The following is a 24,542-nucleotide window of genomic DNA, read 5'->3' on the forward strand; positions in this document are numbered from 1 at the left end:
GTGCTTCACATTTGCCTTTGGCTTTAACGGGTACTATTTTCTCTGTCAAGAGAACATCTTTAAGCATCCTTTGTAGGTCAGGTCTGGAAGAGGCATATTCTTTCAGCTTTACTGTGGAAGAATTTTATTTCCTTTTCAAAGACAAAGGAAAGCTTTGCCGGGTACTATTCGGAGCTTACAATTCTTCTCCTCTTAGAAGTGGGAGAATGTCACTCCATTCTTTTCCGGCTTGAAGGGTTTCTTGTGAGAGGTCAGCTGTGAGTCTAACAAAACCCATTTATTTGTTACCTACAGGAGACACATCTCACCAAAAAAGATCAGCAAAAACTATATCTAATGGATTTTGATGTTTTCCTTTTTATTTTCACTTCTTCAAAATCTTTTTCTCATTAAATTTCTTCACTGACTCATAGGTCTTACAGTTGCATCATTTTCTTCAAGAAGATTCTTTTTTTTTTTAAGATGTATTATTATTATTGGAAAGCCAGATATACAGAGAGGCGGAGAGACAGAGAGGAAGATCTTCCATTTGATGTTTCACTCCCCAAGTGAGCCACAACGGGCCGGTGCGCACCGATCCGATGCTGGGAACCAGGAACCTCTTCTGGGTCTCCCACATGGGTGCAGGGTCCCAAAGCTTTGGGCCATCCTCGACTGCTTTCCCAGGCCACAAGCAAGGAGCTGGAGGGGAAGTGGAGCTGCCAGGATTAGAACCGGCGCCCATATGGGATCCCGGGGCTTTCAAGGCGAGGACTTTAGCCACTAGGCCACGCCGCCGGGCCCAAGAAGATTCTTGATTGTAGGAGGACATTGTGACCCGAAAAGGTCAGTGAGCACAGGACTACAGTTGGTTGGATAATATTTGGAGGAGAATAACCAAATGGCTACCTTTTGTATACCTTATTGGATATCATCTGCATATGTATATGAGAACACCTGGTGGAATATACAAGACAAAAGGAGTTCCAAACAAGCATTAATGGTTTTGTTGATAAGCTCAGCACTTCCTCCCTTATCCTATATGACCCTCAGAGTATAAAGTCTGATGCTACTAATAAACCTCGGCTTTTGACCATCAGTCAGGGTCCACGCGTGTTATTATCGGCTCCGTGCACCAAGTCCATCGCTGTGGGACAGCGACAACTGGCGCCTGAACGGGGACTTGAAAGAAGAAGAGAAAGTGCAGCGGAGACCCCCACAGAAAGTGGTGAGTGGGACAATGGGCCAGAACCAGTGTAGGGCACAGTCTTTTATCTCTCTTATGCAGAATTTTTTAGTGAAAAGTGGAATGAAGATAACTAGGCAGCAATTGCATTCTTATTTAGAGCTTGTTAGTGAATATAATCCTTGGTCTCCAGATGAATGGACACTAGAAACTGGACTTAAGAATTTTACTCAGAAAAATGGTGAAAAGGCCAGAAGGATAGAAGATATTCAAGTTAGTTTTTGGATTATATCGGCTTTAATTAGAGCTATTATTATAATTTTAGAAGGGGAATCTGCAAGAAATTCCTCTAAGGGCAGACACCCCCAAAATGTAGCTAAAAAAGAAGTGTTTCATAGTACGAACAAGGAAGAAAGAGAAAGGGAATCCTTAAGAGGCCCACCTAACAGGAAAGGACGCTGTAATATGGCTAAAAAAGAAACGCCTCATAGTACGGATGAGGAGGATGGCAAAGAGGAGCCCGTGAGAGATTTCCCTAACGGGAGACGCCACCGTAATGTGGCTAGGAAAGAAATGGCTTATACTGCAGATGAAGATGAGAAAGAATGTGTGAGAGACCCTCCCACGAGGAGATGCCACTGTAACGCAGCTAAAAGAGAAAGGCCGTATACTACAGATGTGGAAATTAGGAAAAGAAAACTTGGAAGATGTTACCATAATGTGACTGAAAATGAAATCAGAACTAAGAAAAAGAAAATTTTCAGTGTTAAACCACGGGATTTCTCTAGTGAGGTAAATGAGGCTGGGATGAAGCAACAGTTAAATATCAGCCCATGCCGTCTTGCTCTTAAATCTGATCAAAAATGTTTCCAAATGACTGATGTTCCCCGGAGACCTCATGAATTCCGATTGCTTTTTCCAATCATACTTAGTCAAGAAAATAACCAACCTACCTATGAAAGCCTAGATGTTAATGCCATCATAGCTTTTAAAAAGGCTTGTGTGTCCTATGGACCTACTTCTTCTTATGTGTGGGAATATTTAAATGGCTGGAGCCAGGGAGCAAACTGGATTCCTTATGATTTTGAAGTAATAGCAAAAATAGGGTTTTCTCCTTCTCAATATTTACAATGGAAAATGTGGAGAAGCGATATGGCTAAAGAAAAACTGCGAACCTTAGGAGCATCAGGTCGGCAACTCCCTGGTGGAGGACAACTGACTTATGATATGTTGGTTGGAGATGGACAGTGGGTTACTACAGAGCAACAGATACAGCTACCTCAAGCTGCGCTCATGCATATACGAGACGTAGCATTGTGGGCATGGGAGAAAACCGAAACTGGGTCTGAATTTGCAGGCAGTTATACAAAAGTCATTCAAGGAGCCAGAGAATCTTATGCTGATTTTGTAAGACGTTTGACAGACTCTATAGAAAAACAAGTTAGGGGAGAAGGCACTAGGAAATTGTTGTTAAAGCAACTGGCCTTTGATAATGCGAATGAGGACTGCCAGGCTGTTATTCGTCCTATAAAAGAAAGAGAGGATCTTCTGGGTTACCTGAAAGCCTGTCGCAACATAGGGACATTTAAGCACCGTGCCCGCCTAGCAGCACTTGAAACTTTTGCTATTCAAATACAAATGAAGGCTAAATGTTTTAATTGTGGCAAGCCAGGACACCTTAGAAAAGATTGCCGAATGCTTCCTTCAACTCAAAAATACCCTGCGGATACTTTTAACAGTCACTCCCCTGGAATATGTCCTAAGTGCCAAAGAGGCCGACACTGGAAAAAAGAATGTAAATCCAAATTTGACCGTGATGGCAGATGCCTGTGGCCAGAAGACTCTGGGAGGGGTCAGCCCCAGGTCCCAAACATTCACAGGTTTACAAAATGGGAATCTGCAGAGAAGCTACAAACTTAAAACTGCCACTGTCTCATTGCCCCACCTGTGCTCCTCACCCTGCAAGTATAAATCCTGGAGGCTGAAATGCCAATCAGTTGTGGTGTATGCATGTTATTCATATAGTGCTCTTTCCTATACAGCATTGCTTAATCATGTATACTAATTTTTAAGTACAAGTCTTTATATTAAGTTAATTTTTATGTTCACTGCCTCATTACGTTCTCATTGTTTAAAATTAACAAAAGCGATGTTCTTGCTTTAAGGAGTGTTTGGGTGATGTCATTATATCATTATAAAGTGAATGTTTGCTGTTTTGTTTGTTAATGTACCCAAGTTGTAACCGCATGTCTTTTGGAATATCTTATAATGCTGAGGAAGCTGGCCTTCGGTTTAGTGGCTAGCTTTCACAATAATCACCAATTTCAAGGTCTTTTGTTGTGTTAGATGTTTAGCAAACTGACTTCATCTGTATATCCATTGCAACTTTTGGGAGCTTGGAATTCAAAGAAGATACTAGGCTTTTGTAAATCCTGAGGGTTTTTTGGGGGGACATTTAATAAAAATGTGAAATTTTATCATAAATAATTTGGTATAAAATTGAACTCGAACACTATTTGATTATTTCAAGGTATAAGTTAATGTGATATTCATTGTCTACAAAGTGTTTGCATGTATTAATTGCATGTATTAATGTAATTCTTGTGTTTTTGGCTGGTTATCAAATCTCTCACTGCCTTTAATGTGTCAAGGTTTTATATTTGTTTTAAAGATATTTGAGTGATGATCTCGCATCAATAACCAATTGTAATCTATCATATGTTATGCTAATGTCAACAACAAATCTTGTTTCAGATATTTTTAGCTATCCTTAAAAAAGCATTTAAGAATTCAAAGGTTTCAAATCCTAGGGATTCCCTTGGTATTCTTACGAGGCCTCAAGAATGCCAACGGATCTATCTCCCGTTTTGTGGAGACAGTTGACCAGGCTATTGGATTATACTAAGATTATTGCCAAATAACAAATGGAGTAAAATTTTATTGTGTCAAAACGTTGTATACATCCATGGAGTTGTGAAGGTTTAATTTTAGTTTGTGTTGCTAATTATGTATTCTTAGCATGGCTGTATTGCTGGGAAGACTGAAATTTGCAATTTTAGATTGATGGAGGGATTTCATAGCATGATCAATGTTTTTGTCTGAGTTTCTCAGTTCAAAACTATTGACTTAATGGTTTCACTTACTGGTTTTTGGTGAACACTACTACTAAGCTTGGTTGAGAATAATATTTTCAAGTCTCCAAAAGTGTGTGTGTGTGTCTGTGTGTGTGCGCGCATACATGTGTGTCTTAACATTTTGTCCTTTGTAAAAAGTTGTTTCAAATTGTTATCATGTGTTGCTGTTTGTTTATCAAGAGCAGGTTGCCTTGGGGCTGTGGCAACCTGCAGCCACGCCCAGAGCTTTCTGATAGGATTGTAAAATCACAAAGATGTTAAAGTTATGCTTTAAAAGCAGAGGGGGGAATATGCTACCCCTGTAAATGCATCAATTTGGTCTTACCTTAAATTTTGTTCAGATTTTGTCTCCTGGTGAGCACCAGCTCTGCGTCACTAGAGGCTGCTTGCAGGCCCAACACAAATGCCTTTGGTTTGATGGAGGGACCCAGCCACTCACAAGTGGAGAGGTCCTGACCCCTTGCTAACTGTGGGAAGAGGGTTTGTTTGTGTTTTTCCAGAAACTGAGCTGCAGCCTGTGTGGGTGCCAGCTGGTAATGTAAAGCCCTGGACTCCATTCACCGGAGGAAGCGCCTGCAGTAAGACAAATTCGCGACTTCATTCTGAAAGATCCATCGCTATCGAGGAGACATTGGAGGAGGAGGAGGAGGCCAGACCCCTCCCAACACCGGGTGACGTGAGGGATCCTAAGAGATTGGTGCATCAAGCGCAACTGTCCTTGACATTATGATGCATTTGATAAACACTAATAATCCGTGGGAAAGGTTATGCTCTTGTCCCTAGAATTTCCTGATGGATCCTCAAAACTATGGCTCATCTGACCTCGAAAGTGCTGCAACTCCCTTGAACTCAACGCTGCCCCTGGAGAAGATGGAACCCCCAGTGGAGCTGCCTCTAAGAACTGAAAAGCTAAATTTGTTTAATATCCCTCTGGTTCCACTACAGGTCGGGAATGCAGAGAAATTCTCCACCTTCTTAGAATGTTTGAGGAAGACTTTAAGTGTAACTTGTTATTTATAGATTTTAATGACCTTAGACATTAGAAAAGCCATAGAAATTTGTGGTGGCATCCAAGGACGACTCTGACACCCTCTTAAAGGAGGTTGTGTGTATAGAGCAAGGGGGATCTCAGGGTGGAGCAGGAGGATAAGAGGAGCCCTCTATCCTAGTCCCGGAGACCCCCGGAGGCCTCCCATGTGCTTTCGCTGCAGAAGCAGTGGATATCTGCCTCATCAAGGACATCGAGAACCGTATCCCGACTGCCAAGGAGATCCCAAGGAAGATGAGTGCCCTTGGAGGCCGAGAACTCTGAGGTCAGTCCTTTCCTATTGGATTTCTCACAAGGGATTGAAGCAGCCCAGTACCCTGCTCATAGGGTCTGGTGACCTGGGAACTTAAGCCAGGAGCCCCGGGAGGCACTCAGAGACAAAAGGATTGTAGGAGGAGCTTCCTCTAGTTCTTAACTAGTTCCAGCCTTGGCTCCCAGCCCTCTCTTACACCAACCATCAGGGTTGCTTGTGAGCCCCATGTAGAGTTAAATTCTTCCTCACTCACTAAGTTGTTGGGGATTTCCCTGCTCACCTACCTAAAACTTTTCTATTCTTCAATTGTTAAGTGCAAAACTGTGCTTAACCTCTATAAACTGCAAAATTTAAATTGGGTTAAGAATCTCCCTGAAAAGCTTTTATCAATTTAAAACTGTTAATGCTAAACAAGATGTAACTGTAAAGAACTTTGATGTTATGTTTGAACTCAGCTGCTATGTATGTCAATGTTGGTCTTTACACTGTTCCTGTGCCACTCTGCTTTCGGTTAAATAATATTGTTTCTCCCCATTTTTCTGCTCTCCCAAGAGCATGTTTCCCCTACATACATCATTCAGGCCTAATTTTACAAAACACAGAAGGGGGATTTGTAGGAGGACATTGTGACCCGAAAAGGTCAGTGAGCACAGGACTACAGTTGGTTGGATAATATTTGGAGGAGAATAACCAAATGGCTACCTTTTGTATACCTTATTGGATATCATCTGCATATGTATATGAGAACACCTGGTGGAATATACAAGACAAAAGGAGTTCCAAACAAGCATTAATGGTTTTGTTGATAAGCTCAGCACTTCCTCCCTTATCCTATATGACCCTCAGAGTATAAAGTCTGATGCTACTAATAAACCTCGGCTTTTGACCATCAGTCAGGGTCCACGCGTGTTATTATCGGCTCCGTGCACCAAGTCCATCGCTGTGGGACAGCGACACTTGATTTTCTTTTTCATTTCTTCAATGATAGCACGTTATTTAACTTCATGGCATTGTAAATTTCTATTTTTCTTCCTGTTGTTGATTTTGTTTTGTCCCTTTTCATTTAAAGGGATGTACAGTAACTGTGTAATGGAGACTATCATATCCAGATGTGAGGATACAATGCAGTATGCATCTTCACTTGCAGATCAATGATGGACTCCCAATGAAACTGTTAAATATATCTTTACAATAGGATGCTGGACTCTCTGCCATTGTCCATGCCCGAGTGATGGGCTTATGACTGTTTATGGAGAAACGTTCTACTGTAATGTAGGGGAAATCTGTGGGGGGGAAGGGAAAAGGCAGAACCTATGGAACTGCATCATAAAGTATTAATTAAAAATGGGGAAAATATATTTTGGGATTAAAAATGGAAATTCATGCAGAGCTTTTGCTTAACATTTTTCATAAACTTTTCAAGAACACCTAGTTTAACTTATCTTAAAACTCCTTTGTTAAGATACTTTCTCTTTTAGAAAGACAAATGGAGGAAAATAAAATCTATTTGCTCGCCCAAAATCAAAGTCACGCTATTCAGAGAGGCACCAATAAGACAGGAGCAACACACGACTGGGATTTTTCAGACCTGCCTGTGTGGATTCAGACACCAGTTCTTGTCCTGCGCAATTACTGCCCAGGGAAGATCTCCTCCCCGCAAACACATCAAGTCCAGAAAGGGGTACAGAGGTCGTTAAATCGGGAAAGTTCCAAAGAATTCATACAGCAAATTCAACTTTGTTTTAAACAGGACATTGGGGAGCAAAGATCAGTGGCTTGCCTGGGGTCACTCCATCATGGCAAGAGCCAGACTGGAGCTGCGAGGCCCACTCCCAGCTTAGTGTTCCCCACACAGCCCTTTCAGCATCTTGGCTCCTCACCTGGCAGGCGTTCATCCTCCCCTATGAACAATGCAATATAATTTCATCCACTCCTGTCTATTTCTCTGCATGAAATTTTAAACAGCTAGAATTTTCTTTATTTCGTATCTTATAACTCAAGCCTTCAGTGATTCAAACAGTGTCTTTCTAGCCCAGCAAGCATGAGGGGTGACCGAACAGGCTTGATGTGCAAACTTCCCAGAACCTGCTCTGCCAGTTGTTAGGCCAACACACACAGTTTGACTGAACTAAATGCAGCTAGAGGAGAAAGGTAACAGCCAGAAGTTTCTTTATTTGTAATGCCCGAACATTCTTCTTCATGGATCTCAGAATGGATTAAAAAAGAAGAAGAAAAAAAAAAGACACAAGTAAGCCAGTGCTGAACAGGTGAACCAGCAAAAACTTGTTTAGGAGGATTTTTCAAAGACATTAAGCAATGTTCTCGCTCCACAGGACAAAGTGAATTCTGCCTGCGCTCACAGGTTATCATTAATGACTGTGCACACAGGAAGCGTCAGGCTTATGTCTGCTAAATCACCTTCCCTCCTGCAAGAGACAGTGCTTTTATCCATATTGATGTGCTTACCATTGTGATCATGTTCCTGATAACAAGCCACGGGTTCTGCTCGAGCCCAGAAGGACACAGTGCTCAGTTTTTAACCCAGGTTATTAAAATATAACCAGATGCCTCGGCTGGGCCTTTGAACAGAAAACTCACTAATATTTGCAGACATAAGCCCATCACAGAGCACACAAGCAAACTTTGGAAACGAGGAGAGAATGTAATTGCCAACACCTGCTCCTGCCAGCCCCTCAGACATGGGGCTTCTCACCTAGATGTGAAAGAGTTAGGTGTCCACAAATGCAGAACAGGTTGCCAGGGGATCTCTGCCAACTACAGATCACTAATCCTCCTGCACAGCCCCTCCTGGCTGGTTTATTCAGGTACACAGATGGGAGACAGTGATACACTCAGCTCAAAGTACTAGACCAAGGTCAAAACTAGCTTAGAAACTGGCACAAGCGCAGAACAGCAGAACTTTGGGTTCATCCTTTCTTCCAGCCAAGTGTTGTTTAGCAAACAGTTCTCCAGCACCTACTTCCTTTAAGAGTCCTGAATGTTTATTTCTGTCTCTTCAGAGGAAGAAGCAAAGTCGGTCCTGCTACAGCTCTTGCCACCCAGCCTCTGCCCCGCTCCACCTCCTCGCAGAATGGCAAGGGTACTCCTGTATCACAGATCCAATCTGCGGGGTTTCTAACTTTCAACAAAAGCCTCAGATTAGCATCAAAGAAAAGGTTTCTATCAACACCCGAATGACACCTATTATAGATTTAGGGTTATTTCTTGGAGAACGTCTCCTTGCTTTAGCCAAACCAAGTTACCCCGAGAATGGCCCGGAAACCACCAACTCACCCTGCTCCCTGCTGGAACTTGCACAGCTGCCAGTCAGCTTGATGGCATTTCCTTGAAGGTTGATTCAATGTTTGCTTCAACACTACCTACTAGTTCCTGAAAAAGCACCTTCCCTTCCCTTTTTCTTCTAACACTGGGTTATTATGTCTTCCTAACTCTCGGTGATAATGACTTTTTACCCTCCCTGGAGTTACTAATAAACTCTCCACCTGTGCAAAATTGTGGTTTCCACCCAGTAAGAGGAAAGGAAAGTTAGTTGCTTACTTGAGTGTGAGACTCACCAAAGGAATGTTTGCTAAAGAGGAGGTAGAGAAACTGGTGTGACTCACTATATGACAGCTATTAGAACCTTGTGCCTTAATAATCTAATATTATTTTTGCAAATACATAACCACCTGTTTAGTGCAATTAGTTCTTTATGGGCAAAATTATCTTCCTGATAAATTTGCCACAAATTATTATTCACTTGCTATCCAACTGTAAATAATTACTTCCTTTAGGGAATAGATGCAATTTTCTGCCCCAACTAAACTAAGGCTCTGGCCATGACTATTTTGGCTAATCATAAAAGTGCTTTCTTTTATTTGTGCTTGCAGCATCAATAATAAAAAGCAGAAGAGATCACAGCTTGGATTGCGATGAAAACAAAAGGCCTTGTCTCCCATGAACACCATAATCTGGAATAAAAATACATTACCCCGTAAGTGCTAATCATTCCTTTCTGCACTGAAAAGCTCTATAAAGATCCAGGTGGAGATGAGGCTATACCTCCTGGAGCTTAAAACCCAACAGGGTGACAGAAGCTAAAAGTCATTCTGCTTCTGTATAGTAGACTAGCTTTATTTAGAATTGTGAGGCTGAAAGCCATCGCCGAGATGTGGAATTACGATGGAAACTGCAGAGACTGTAAACTCTCCTGCTTCTGGGTGGGAATTAGGTACAATGGCCAAGACGCTGCTCAGAATGCCCATGTTCTGTAGCAGCGTCTGGTATTAAGTCCTGCCTCTACTTCCACCCAGCGTCCTGCTAATGCGCACTCTGAAAGGCAGATGCTGGCTGGGGTACTCAGGTGCCTGTCACCCACACGGGAGCCCTGGATTGAGCTGACTCCATCTCTGGCCTGGTAACACCTCAACTCATGCAGGCATTTGAGGAGTGAATTCACACATGGAATGTCTTTCTGCCCTTTGGGTAAATAAAAATTGTAAGAAATAAATTTCCCTGCCTCACATAAGAGTCATATATGCACAGATGACAAAAAAAATATTGTAAAATATCCAATAAATCTATTTCTGTCAAGTATAAAAAGACAGCTGATATTTCATTCTTGTACTTACTTGAAAATAATTACAGAAAATGAGTTACAGAGGACCTCACAACAGTTCTTAGCTCTGAATTTTGTCTTAGGAGGAAAAATGCACAACCAACAACCTGCAAATAGGTCCCTAGGGTGTTGTGATGCCACTCTCTCCCCACCCCCCACCCCAATTAGCATTTAAAAGGCTTAAAGTAGCCCTTTTAACGTACTCAAATTCCAGGTTAGGAATTTTTGTTTCAAGGCTGGATATTCAGTATGGTGGTCAAGGTACTACCAGGATGCTTCAGTCCCATACCGGAGTACTTGGTCCAAGTTTTGGTTCTGCTTCTAATTCCAACTTTCCACTAAGATGCACGCTCAACAGCAGCAGGTGATATAGGAAGTATATGAGACCAGGCTACCCATGCGAGAAGCCCAGATTGAGCTGGAACAAATTGAGCTTCCTTGCTTCAGCCTGCACCAGCTTTGCTGGGTATTTGGGAGTGAGATAGTAGATTGACGGATCTCTCTCTCTCTCTCTCTCTCTCTCTCTCTCTCTCTCTCTCTCTCTCTCTCTCATTCCCTCCCTCTCTTCCTCCTTTGCTCTCAAATAAAATGAATTAAAAAATTATTTGTGCTTCTGAGGTAAGTTCTGACCCACGCCTTAATTTCCCCAGCTCTTTCTCCACAATATTGCTCTTCAAGAGTAGAAGTTGGGGGCTGGCACTATGCCCAGGGGTTAAGCCTTAGCCTTCCCTGCCAGCATTCCATATGGACACCAGTTCAAGTCCCAGTTGCTCCATTTGTTCTCCAGCTCCCTGCTTCTGACATGAGAAAGCAGCAGAACATGGATCAAGCCCTGAGGCCCCTCCAATCACCTGGGAGACCTGGAAAAAGCTCCTGTATCCTGGCTTTGGATAGGCTCAGCTCCAGACATCGTGGCCACTTGGAAAGTGAACCAATGGATGGATGTTATCTCTTTCTCATTTTTCTCTAACTCTGCCCTTCAAATAAAAATAAATAAATCTTAAATTTTTTTGAATCTGCTCTTCTTCCAATTGATTATGCATAATTTTCTATTCCTTTCTTCTGCTGGTGGTGGGATTGGTTTACCCCACAACATAGAAACAAAATGATTCAGAAAGTGAATGGCATGACTTACGCTGAATTGAGCCCCCTTTCAGTGGGAACGACTGGGACTGAACTCCCATTTGTCAGGGTTTTGGCAGAGAAGATAAGAATACAGAGAGAAACATGAAGAACTCTGAGATGTTATGACTAATTTGTATTCCTGTGTCCATCTAACTATGTCTTTCCCAGGGGTGGGACTCAGAATGAAATACTACCTTTCTCATGTGGTTCACATAGACAGAACACATACACTACTCTGATTCAATGCATTGATTTTGACAGTCACTATTAATTTCTAAGATTCCTTCACTTGTTTGAAAGAGCCACAGTGGAAGAGAAACAAGGAAGGAGAGATCTTCCATCCACCAATTCAGACAGCCTCAATAGTCAACCTAAAAATAAGGTGCCAAGAGCCTCCTCCATGTCTCCCAAGTGGACAACAGGGCACCCAGACCATCCTCGGCTGCCCTTCCCAGACCCCCAGCAGGGAGCCCAATCCAAAGGGGAGCAGGCAGGATCAGATCTGGTGACCTCACAGGGTACTGACATGGCAGGAAGCAGCCATGTCACTTTATTCACAGCGATCTATGCCAGATTGCATACTTACACCAAGATGAATGCTAGGAAACTGGATGACTCCTGTGAACTCCACTATACAGCTCAGACTAATGGAGGTTTTTATTTTGACCATTAACAGGCTGTTTATCTTCTCTATGCCATAATGGTGGTCCTCTAATTCCACCATATTTTTAGCACTCCAAAAAAAGTGAATTCTTACTAGAATCTGATGTTTGGGTTTTTTGGTGATTTTTTGACCTTATTGCATTTTGGGTTAAAATTCTGACTCTTTTACAATATACTGCTGGATTCCATCATCCTCTTTCTCCAATTTATGGTATTTGTTCCTTCATAACACAGATTTTTGCTGACAGCTTCCCATGTGCTGGGATATTTCAGAGCCCTAAGCCAGGACCGAAGCAGGAAATATTCCTATCTTCATAGATTTTACACATGTTACAAAATGTGGACCATGACTCTGGCCCGAGTTTCCCAATTTTTCTTTAGTTTCCCGTTTTTATGAAATGTATACTTTTTTCCAGAGGAGACAGAATGAGAGAGAAAGAGAGCGAGAGAGAAACAGACCTGTACAGGACCTACGGCACTGTCAAATAATTCTTCCAGAACTTCACCTTCAACATGACAGATTCTGACTCATTCTCTTTAGATGAAAAGTGAAAGAACATAGCTCCTGCATCACAAAACATAAGAAAATAATACCAAGCCATGAAAGACAGGCAAAATAAGGCCTTTCCGTGAAATTTTCTTGCCAGAGCCAACGTGTGTAATTACATATTCCTAAAACTTCAGCAGTGGAAGAATCCTTTCTTTTCTGCACATCAATTTTTAAGTAGTCTTGGAAAGTGTTGTTTTCTATATATATTAAATGCTAAGCATAGAATAAGCTACTGAAATTTGAATGCTAATACACCAGTTTGAACACCTTTTGAACAACACAAGACTGTTACCAGTCTAGACCAAGATTTTCTTCCACAATCACAAATTAACTAAAACTGGCAATAGGAATACTTTATTTGCTGCCAAAAATCCTCTTTTTCCAGGTTTACCACTACCCAATCTGAGCATGAAGGCCCATCCCAGGAGTGAACAGCTGAAAGAGGAACAAGATGAATAGAGTGAACTGGAAAGGCAACTGAGTAACACCTTATGTCAGACACTGTCCTAAGCTCCTCTGCCAGGGCCTGCTAACTACTTCCCAAGATCCCTTCCAGGTTTCTAAGGCACACAATCTCGTGCTTTTAGCTAAATCAATGGCCATGATAGAATAAAGATCGCATTTCTCAATCAATGACACCAAGTAGCCAATGAAATGAAGCAAACGAAGTGCAGTTTGGGGATGAATTAGCTATATTGAGAATGAAGAAACAAGACGGAAGGGACCTGGATCACTGATAATTAAGAAGCCAATAGAACAGTCCAAGACTAAACCACCTGCAGATATCACTCAGGTGATGGAGAAATAAATTTCTGATTTGTTTAAGTTACTGCACTTTGGGGTTTTCTGTCACTTATTTCTAGCAAACATTGAATTTATTTAATCCATACAACACTTCAACAGCAGGTAATACCATCATCATTTTAGACAATAAGGAATATTTCTTCTGGGCCCTTCATATCCAGAGGATTTCCTACAGAAAAAGGAAACCATGGTAGCATGAACAACATGAAACACGTTTTGGTTTAAAACACAGAATGGCAAGAGATTGCCATAAAAAAGTAATTTTTTATAGAATGTTGAGGGCTAGATATCCCAACCGGTATTTATTTTAGGTGCTTGATTTAATGCACTCTATTTGTGAATACATTACACACTACATAGTTGCTTGTTAAATGGCTGCTAATATTGTTGCTAGCATTTTTAGTGTTAGCTTAGATTTCAACGAAGTTTCCAAGTCTTGCCTTACAGCTTCACCAAAGTACAACTCCAACCTTTACATATTATAATTGAATATTTCATATGGTGACAACCGAGAATTATCTTGGCCTGAAGTCTCACATATTCTCACATATGCTCAAAACTCTATAATGTATTAGGAGTCCCAGAGTATTTTGACAAAATCAAATCAAGAAGTAACCTTCACCAATGACCCCCAAAAAGCTTTTAATTTTTTTTTTATTTCACTTGAGGGGAAGAACTAACCAGAATCTTAACCACTGTCCCATACGCTTGTCTGACCCTTAATTTCTGTGTCTGACCATAACCTCACCACAGTGCTGATTGTAACCAAGGTGACCAAAGTAACCATTTGAAGGATCTCAAGACACAAGATTTGTCACATCAAATTTTCTGTCAAAATAACCCAGTAATCCTATCTTTTTCCGTCCATTCTTCTTTAACATATCCATGTTGCAGTGACTGAGTGGTTTTTTCATACATAGTACTTGGTAATATTTAATTTTAAAGAAAAACAATTTCTGCAAACAAAAAAAAACAGCAACCCCCGCATGTATTTTCTTTAAAAAAAAAAAAAAGCTTTATTCATTCATTCGTTTGTTCATTTATGTTGCAAAGGCAGACTTACAGAGAGAAGGAGAAACAGAGAGAAAGATCTTCTGTCAAATGGTTCACTTCCCAAAGGTTGCAATGGCAGAGCTGAGGTGATCTGAAACCAGGAGCCAGGAGCTTCTTCCAGGTCTTCAACATGGGTGCAGGGTCCCAAGGCTTTGGGCCATCCTCTACTACTTTCCCAGGCCACAAGCAGGGAGCTGGAAGGGAAAGTGGAGCAGCTGGGACAGGACCTAGTACCATATGGGACCCTGGCGTTTTCAAGGTGAGGATTTAGCTACTAGGCCATCGTGCAGGATCCCAAAATGCATTTTCTGTGACCTCAATGAGGAACATAATCTCATAGTTTTTATCAATGTAATTTCAAAGAAAGGTTAAATTTTTACTAACGATGTGTAGATTCTGAATCTTTACAAAGAAGTGTCAAGATGATTTTTCAAGAACTTAAAAAAATATACAAACACTAAATAATTAAGTTGTGACACTCTAACACTTAAGTCAAAACTTCATTTTAATTTGGCCTGGGCATCTAGCTCTATTACATCCCGACAGGATGTTTTGAGCCTCCAGCTCTTGTTAGGGTGCCTATTAAGAGACAGCAGCTTTGTTGGCTCAAAAACACACAGGGAGGGACCATTTCTAGTGATAAGCTCAGGCAGTGGAAGATATGAAGAGGCAAGCACTGGGGCCCCTGAGATGGCGGTTTGGTTCTGTGTGACGAATCGATGCAATGCAGCACCCGGATCAATGCTGTGTGTGATCTGCTGACCCAGCTTCACGCCATTAACGAAAAACGGTAAAGGAGGAGTTGTCAGATTTTACTGAGAAGTCTGGTGATACACACAGACCCATCATTTTGTGGCCCAACTAGCAGGGATATTTTTTTTATCATATAATTTTTAAAATTTTATCTTTCATAATAATTTTTATAATCAGAAGCTAACAAGGGCCTTTTACTCCCAGCCTACCAGGTGAGCTGTAAGAACAACACACAAGTCATCAGCCCGTGTCTTTTTAACATCAGCCTTTTTGCCATCGATGTGAATTCATAAGGTATTTATATATGTCCTCACAAGTGTTAGGCCCCAAGTGTGCTCTTTTGAAATAGTGGCAACTTTATATATATGCTGCAAGGTCTCATTTTAGACTTAGGGACTCTGGATCCATTTTAAAAACAAGTTTATAAAAAACTCACAGAAGCCTTTACTTCGGGTAAAACAGCTAATATTTTATTGAAGCTGAGACTTGAAACCAGGCCTGTGTGCTCCAAAGCCCTATCTCCCAACCACTGCACTATTTCTGATTCTTTCATCCCACTTCCAGTAGGACACGTCCTTTGAGATTCTTACCCCAGCAAGTGACAGACTCATGCCTGTTCACTTGTTCTTGCTGGGTTCCCCATGTGACTAATGGCAACGTGCAGAGAACCAGGTTTGAGTTCGAGCACCTCAATAGAGAGAAGGCCATGCAAAATGATCCTTCTGTGGCTCCTGAGCCCCTTACTCTCATCAACAAAGCTCAGAGCAGCAGTTCACAACACAGGGGAGACAATATGGAATAGAGAGCTAAGGAAAGAAGTGAGAATGAATAGATACACAGGGCAGATACAAAATTAAATATTGACCCTGCCTCCAGAGCAAAGGTTAGGAACACAACAGAAACCCAAGTTCCTTGTTACAGAGAATGGGGCTAGTCACACAGTTCCCTTTCCTAACAGTAGTGTAGAAGGCTCTTTGGAGGAGGACTTAAGAGGCTGTCAAAATGAGGAAGGGGCTAATGGCTTTGGCAAGAAATGTCAATGATGCTGGACTTGATTCAAATGGCAAAGTGGCTTCATTCCTCCCAGGCAGGATAAAGGTTCTAAAAGAACTCCTGGATACAAGAACATGAGGATTGAGGTAATATCCTAAACAATGCAAAAACTTTAATTCAGTTCCGATAGCAAGATTACTGTGCCAGGCTGTGTACCAGATACTGGGGAAACAAGGATGAAGAAATACTCTCTGGGGAAAGCGGATGAAGACAATGAGGTAAGTGATTTAAATCCCACTGTTAACTGGGAGTCCAGAGGATCCCACTGAAGGACTCCTCAGTCTGTTTCCAAGAAATGGAGCCAAACTATCTGGCTGTTAATCCTGATGTTGAGAGCATCTGGAGTCAGTGAAAGTTTGAATCCTCGCCTTACCAGTTCCTACTCCATAAGTCAAGCCGGCCAAATCTTTCATCTATGAAGCACTCACTTCATGAGGATTCTCTGAAGACTGAAACTAGCACATAATCAAAGGTACCTGTTGGTACCATCAGATAAGAACGTTCATTCAGCAAACGAATGTGTTCAACAATCACGGGATGAGTGGAATCAAGAGGAAATTTGTGTTGAAATGACTGTCTCTATCATATCTGTTGGACGTGTAAGTTAAGACTCTGTAGGCAACTGTATAGACAAGTCCACAAACAGGTCAGAACTCAGCATAAAAATTGGAGAGTCATCTGATGGCTGCGATCATGGCAATGGATGCGGTCATCTAAGAGGAAAGGGAAGGGAGGAAGGCTATGAACAAGTTCTTCGCAGCTTACACACTTAGAAATCAGGAGAGAGAGGGGAAAAAACACAGGAAAATAAGGAAATTAGAGGAAGGAACTCAGAAGGAGGGAGGAAAATCATGTGTGTGGGATCCAGGTGAATGAGCAGGAAAAGGAGCAGCATTGGCAAAGGCATGGGGTGTGAAATCGCAAAGCAGAGGGGTGCAGAACTCTGGCAGTGCTGTGCTCTCTGAGCATAGACTGACAGGCAGAGCGAGATGCAAACTGAGATAAAAGCAAATCCAGGGGTGATGAAATTTATGTCGGTTCAGGATTTGGGATGATTAAGAGGCTTAGAGACATTTTTAACTGGGCCAGGTGTACATTCCAGAGAGCTTTTTCAAACAGGTATAGGGATGATGTTTATGGGAGGTGGAAGAGCGCCCTTCAAAAATACATAAATGTCCCATCCCCCACAATCGAGGCGTATGATAGATGATGTGGAATGGTGGTGGGGAGGAGAAAGGGGAGAATGAAGGCCGCAGGTACAGTGAAGTTAGTAATCAGAGGACCTTAAAACCAGGAGAGAAGTCTGGACTATCCACAAGACCGGTAAGAGTGAAAAGGCAGGCAGTCAGAAGAATTTTAAAAAAAAAAACAAACATAGAAATGGCAATATAAGAACTCAACTCACTGCTGTTGGCCTTGAAGGTGGAAGCAGAGGGCCTTAAGACAAGGACAGTGGGGGGCCTGGTGGAGCTAAAAGAGCAAGAAAATGGATTCCCCTCCTCTAGAGACTTTAGCAAGGAGTGCAGTTAGACTGACCAGCCTCGATTTTATCCCAGGGAGATTCATTTTGGACTTTGAAACCATAAACTGAGAACGAATCTGTGTGCTTTTGTAGCACAAAATGTTTTGTGATTTGTTACATCAACAAAAAGAAACAACATCTTTATGAGGTGCAATGTCCTTACGAAGTATGAGACTAAAAACAACTAGGAGCCTGTTGCCTTAGTGCAAGGCAACGATCATCACAAAAACAGGGACAGGAAAGAGAACATTTGCTGTTGACCTACCCTGTTATTGCCCCTTATAGCTAGCACATGGGCAGCTGGATCTGTTCATGGAACACACATATGGGCAGGATGGATAGAAGTTCCCCACTGGAGCAGCTCCTACCCTGTGGATTGAATGGGAAACATCAGCCAAAACAGGCTCACAGAGCGTTCACCCATCCTATGGACCTGCGCGACTGTACCTCAGAACCCACCTTTTCTTCCAGAAATCCTCCATAGAGGTTTCATTTAGCTTTATGTTATGTTAGAATTTGCTTTAAATAAACCCTTAATTTATATTCATCTCTCCCCCCAAAGAAGAATTTGTTTTAAATGTTTTTTTTTCTCTCCTCTATAGTTCTAACACCTAGAAATGCCTTGGCTGCATGCTTAACAGACTAATTTCCTCTTTCAAGAGGCATCTTCTGTTCTTCTTTACACAAGAATTCATATCCATTGTAGAAAAATTACAAGGCCAATAAGAGAAAAATACAGTAAACCATCCATAATCCTACCCCAAAGAACTATCCACTTGTATGATTTTAAAAGGTATCATTGAGAAAATTATATTAATATCTGTGAATATTCATGTACTTTTTAAACGGAACTATACTCATAAAACATCATGCTTTTCTCCCCAGGCAATATGAGAACACTTCAAAAAGTTTCTCAGAAAAATGAAATGAAAAGGCAAGCTTATTTTGATGCATAAAATTTTGTGAAAGCTACGCATGATTGTTGATAATGTGCCTATGCCATGGGCAATAAGGCCTTATATGGTGTGCATCCTTCCATGAATACAAATAAACATTTATGCTCAATCCTTAAAAGCTGCTAAGTACTTCCAGCGTAAGAACACATCATCATTTGTGTGCACAGCTCCCTTTTTACTATTTGGATTTGCTTTTCCTTTATCTCCCATTGTGTTTCTCCACTTCATCTTTTCTTTCAGGTGTTTTCCATCACCACCACCTGTTGACTGTACATCAACCATGTCGCAGTTTGAGGCTCTAACTTCCATGAAGAGTCTAGGCAGGTGTATGGTTCCTGACTGCCACATGTCTCCCCTGTATGATGGCTACTTTGATGTCTAGCCAGAAAAACTCTGGGTAAAGTGGACGCAAAAACACATACAACATGAACCTCGCCATGATGCTCCTAGTGACAAGAAATAGGTATCCATTTGAAAATCCCTCCCTGACAAAGTTTGGTTACAAAGACTGAATGTTCTCTATCATTGTTTGCATAGTTCTGGGTGTAATTACAATTAGAAAAATTTTGCTATACAGTAGTTGAATTGCCAGCTTTTCATGTTACACTATATTATATAGTACTATAACAGAACTGCAAGGCAGCTGAACTTTACAAGAAGAGGCTGATGTTGCCTCAAGATGGCTGATGATTCTGGAGTTTTAGAGTCCAGGACCAGGTGGGCCCCCTTGGCTTAGTCTCTGTGGTGCTTGTTGGCGGAGTCCCACAGTGGAGCAGCGGAAAGGGACGGAGAGCACAAGTGTCTGTCTATATACAGTCTCCATTTATGAAGCCAACAGGATCCAGGATCCACCTTAATCACCAAACCCCAGCTGATCATGTCCCCAAAACTCCATCTGTAAACGATGTGCCCAGACTAACTCTCCATCCCCCTGGCATCATTAAAAGACATTGGGAACTAAACTCAGGTGGGCACAAATATTCAAACAACGGCAGTTGTCCTCCTGTTTGCAAGTGAAACACAAACAAAACCTCAAATAGCTTTAAGCAAAGAAACAAGCTGTTCTGCACAACTTAAAAACAGATCTGATCAGATCCAGAAGCCCCAGCAGTATCAACAACCTGTCCTCCTTGACCTCTTATTGTGCTGACTTCATTGGTAGGTAGTAAAGATTCCTCCTTAAAAGTAGCAAAACAAATAAATAGAAACATGGACATACATGTATTCTCATATATGAACCATATAATGGAGACTAGCATACCAGGTAGTGAAGATATGTTGCAGTATGCATCTCTATTCCTGAATAAAAAAAGGACTCCCAATAAAACTGCTAAATATGCCGTGACAATATGATACTAGATTTTCTACAATTGCCTTTAGCCCACAATGCCATGAGACGCTGAAACAGCAGAATGTTGGATTTGTGACTGCTGCGGAAGGACTACACTACCGTAATAACATGGGGGGAAAAGGTTCGGGGGGCGGGAGAATGGAGAGAGAGGAAGGAGAGATGGGGGAAATACACATATATTCAAACCCATATCATGGAAAATAATAATAAAAATACAAAAAAAATAAAAGCAGCACCAGCAGTTCTAGGTTTCTATCATGATAGCTCCAAGACCAATAGAACATAGCTTCCTACCTCAAGTGCTCCCCAAAAAATCTTAGAATGAACTCCTAATACCAAGGGTCATGTGCTTGTGTCTGAACCAATCCCTAAGGCCCAGAGGATGAGCAGGCCTAGTGACTGCATTAGGGCTGGAATGCAACTTCACATAAAATGCTCCAAGGATGGCCAAGAGCATGCAGGAGAGAATTGGATGCTATGCAAGCAAAAGCAGCAGACACTCACACAAGGATGGAACTCCTTAGTACAGTGACCTTAACTTTTGGGGATCACAAACCTCTTTGAGAATCCAAAATAAGATTTCACAGGACAAGCAAAACACTACTTCTAACACAATAAATTTGCAGATTGGAAACTTATCTCTACTACAAAAGCAATATGTGAAAGAAGGCAGTCTTACCTGCAGTTGCATTTCTCACTCATTTATATGCAAAATTTACCAAGTTTTCCCTGAACACGGAGTAAAGTAATTTCGGATTTTTATGTGAAAATAATCCACTCAAAAGCAAATTTCAACAAGGAAACTGGAGTTGCTTGAGTTGAATAAATAATTGAAAGTATGAAATGTTTTTCAATGAAATGTTATCTTTATGCAACTTCTCCTTTTACTAACAATTAGCCCTGGAAAATTGACTCGTAAAGACATGAAGCAGCTAAGAGTCAAACTTCATCACTGACCTTGACAAGCCTGTGTCAAGGCACACAGAACGCTCCTAGCTTTGGACTGAATTGGTGTTTGATGGACGATTTTCTTTGTCCTAAAATCTATGAGATCATCTTTGGCAAAAGTGTACCATCAGTACACTGATGTCAGCAGGGAAAGGATTAATAATCTGTGCTTGAATTTAAAAGCCTTCCAAGTGAAAAGCAACCTTCAAAAGAATTCTACTTAATTTCTAAAGTTCTGTAGATTTCTGCCCATAGAAAGATCAATTGCCAGGGCTCCACCACACTGGACTCCAGCACGCTGGAGCAATTTGCCCAGCCATGAAATTTGTATAGATTTCTACTTCCTTTGGAGTGACAACCAATTCTCCATCATGGCAAATGTTGGGAAATAAAACACAAGTTTTGTATGTAGTTATACACATGCTTACCCACACTCATATTTGTAAAGAAAATCAATAATTCATCCCTATCAGTCAAATCTTTCTGGGTTATTTGGGTTATTTCTCTGAAAAACAAAATGTCTTAGATGTGTTCCTGTAGTTCAGTTAAATGCTTCAATATGTCTAGAAATTCAAACCATTACAGTCCTGTCAAGCCACAGATCAATGGAGGAAAAATTAGAAAATTTGAGGCATGGAGAGTGGTAGAGTCCATTCTTCTAGACTAAGTGATGAGGAACACAATAAAGCAGAGGAAGAAAGGATTTAAAAAAACACGATTGTTACACGTCACCTACGATCCGTGGGCCATGGTGAGAATTTGGGTTTAGTCTATATATAACAGGCCTGATGTGCAGTTTAAGTGATTGTAACAAGGCCTGATGTACAGTTTAAATGGTTCATTTTCCAGCAGCATGGTGAATAAGCTGGAAGAAGGCACTACAGCACAATGAATTAAGCTGCCACTTGAAATATCCACATCCCATATCAGAGTGGCAGTTTGGGTCCCAGCTACTTTGTTCTTGATGTTGCCTCCTGCAGGTGCACCTGGGAAGTGGCAGGTGATAGCTCAAGGACTCTGGTCCCCTGCCAGCCATGTGGGAAACATGGTGGAATTCCTGGCTCCTGGTTTCAGCTTGTCTGACTGCTCGCCATTTGGCCATTTGGAGTGAGCCTGTAGATTAAAGATATCACTTGCTCTCATGCTCTCCCCCCCTTTTCCCTTTTCTTCTCCAAGTCACTCTATCTTACAAATACATTTTTTTTAAAAAAAGATGAGTGGGCAAGGACAGAATAAAAAGATTGGTTTGGAAGCTTCTGCTGCAGTCCAGGAGAAGACTAATAGTGGCTTATGACTGCATAGCAACAACGGAGGTGGACATAATTCTGCAGATAAAGCCAAGCCAACAGATGCAGCTGATAGACTGAATATGAGGTGTGAAGAAAATGGAAGAATCAAGGGTAACTCTCAGCTTTTGACCTCAACAGACAGATGGTATGACTTTCCATAGCTGGGCAGTGCTGGGGGAGCAACAGATGCTAGGGAGGAGGTGGGAGTCTTTCTTGGACATGTTCATCTAGAGAAGCCTACTGGACACCCAAGTGAAGATGCTGATGGGATAAATGAATCTGAATTTCAGGTCAACACTGGAGATAAAAATAGGAAGTTCTAAGAGTATACTAAAATAGTTTGCATGGGACTGAATGAGGTCCCTCTACATAGGCCGCATGATTCAGCAACAACATGTGGTGCTTTTGCCTCCCCAACAGCAAAAATAGATTTGTTTTATCTGTGCTTCATCCAGGTTCAGAGACTATACTTTTCCTTCCAGTTGGGAATTTTCCAGGCAAAGCAACTTTGCTTGGGCCTGAGCTTCAAAGGGTATGCTACCTCTCCAACTCTGAACAATATAATGAAATAGCACCAAGAAATTAATGCTTTCTCAAGCTGAACAAATAACAGCTCTCTGTATCATTTCAAAAACTTCGGTTGCCTTTAAATTTTCCAAAAATGGCTCTCACAATAGAAAAAACTTGAGAGGCAATCCCAAAAGATTCAAGCAATTTTCATCCATGTGCCTGTTAAAGAGATGTGACCTGATTTCTCCAAGACTTGCTTCAAAATACTAGATTTGTTGGTAGATCTGCAACCTCCCCAGTTGTGTGGTTTCTTACCTTTGCACTGCAAATAAGTAAATTTTTAGGCAAGGCTATGTTGGGCAAACACAACTTTTGGGCCGGAATTTTAGACTGAAGGAGGCTTCTTTCCTATGACGATCCATCTAGCCTCTGTAGTTCCTGTATGTACGTATAAATACTCCCCCTCAGCTCTATGACCTTCTAACCTCAATCTTCATCTGTCAAAAATAAGGATGACCTTGATTCCTTTCTTGATCATTTTTGTTTAAGGCTAAACCCAGTGAGAATGAATCCACTGTCCACACACACAGTCGCAGGGCATCATTTATTTAAATTTACAGGAAATAACTAAATTTGAAATCATGAATACTGACAACATATAGAACTAGCAACACACATCATTCAATGCCACCCTACTCTTAACACTTTCCATGACATCGATGGTTTCTCATAAGGGACATCTTTAAAAGAATGAGAAGCACTTAAAAAATTAGCCATCCCATTAATATCCTAAAGTCAAGACACCATAGTTTTAATAGACTGCCATCTAAAGGAATGGCTTACACTTCCATAGTGACAAACTGTAGCCCCCAAATCTACCACTCATTAATAGCTTCAAAAAATACTGGGCAACTATGATTATATATGTTTTTTAAGTTCATGGAAATAAAATTAAAATATTATTTTGGACCCAAAATAGTTGAAATCTATGCAGTTTTCTTAACACATATTTTCCATGAAATTTGTGAAGATCCCTTGTATTCATTATGATTTCTTTTTTGCACTACAACAAAACTCAGTTTATTTTTCCATTTTCTGCAAATTTTGTAAAGTTCCCTCATATATTCTGGGCAATAAGGTGCTGGGTCTGCATCAAGTCGCACAAAACCCCCACCCTTGTGAGTTCACACTCTAGAGGGATGGACAGACAAGGTAATAGATAAGTAAACAAGTGGTATATTTTCAAGTAATGGCAAAGAAAAGGAGACTATTATATAGAGGAAAGGAAACTGATGGATGTGAGCTAAACACACAGTAGGTGCAGGGAGAAGCTGAAACTTTCAAAGGCAAATGAGGGAAAAACAAGACTCTGGATTCCCCATAGAATTCCTCACTCCCTACCTTCTGTTTGCGTTGCACTTCTATTCATTCATTTGACAACTGCTTCTAGAGTGCTTGCCACATCCCACGCCCCCTTCCCAGAGCTCCATTGTAGGGTTCTTTCATTCTGTGCCCGCCTGTTCCAAACAAGAGATACAATGCCAGGGAGTAAATGACTACGTCTCTGTAGTTCTGTCAATGCTTTGTGCACTGGAGGATAAAATGTTTGACAGAGAGATCAGAAATGAATAAAGGACAGGTAGCCCAAACTCAAATATTTCCAGGAGTCAAAATTATTAGTTTCCTTGCCACTTCCTCAGTCAACAGCCATCTTCTCTCAGGAGAAAACCAAGGTTATTCAGACTTC

The sequence above is a fragment of the Ochotona princeps genome, chromosome 26 (assembly GCF_030435755.1).
Source record: "Ochotona princeps isolate mOchPri1 chromosome 26, mOchPri1.hap1, whole genome shotgun sequence".
NCBI classification, from domain to species: Eukaryota; Metazoa; Chordata; class Mammalia; order Lagomorpha; family Ochotonidae; genus Ochotona; species Ochotona princeps.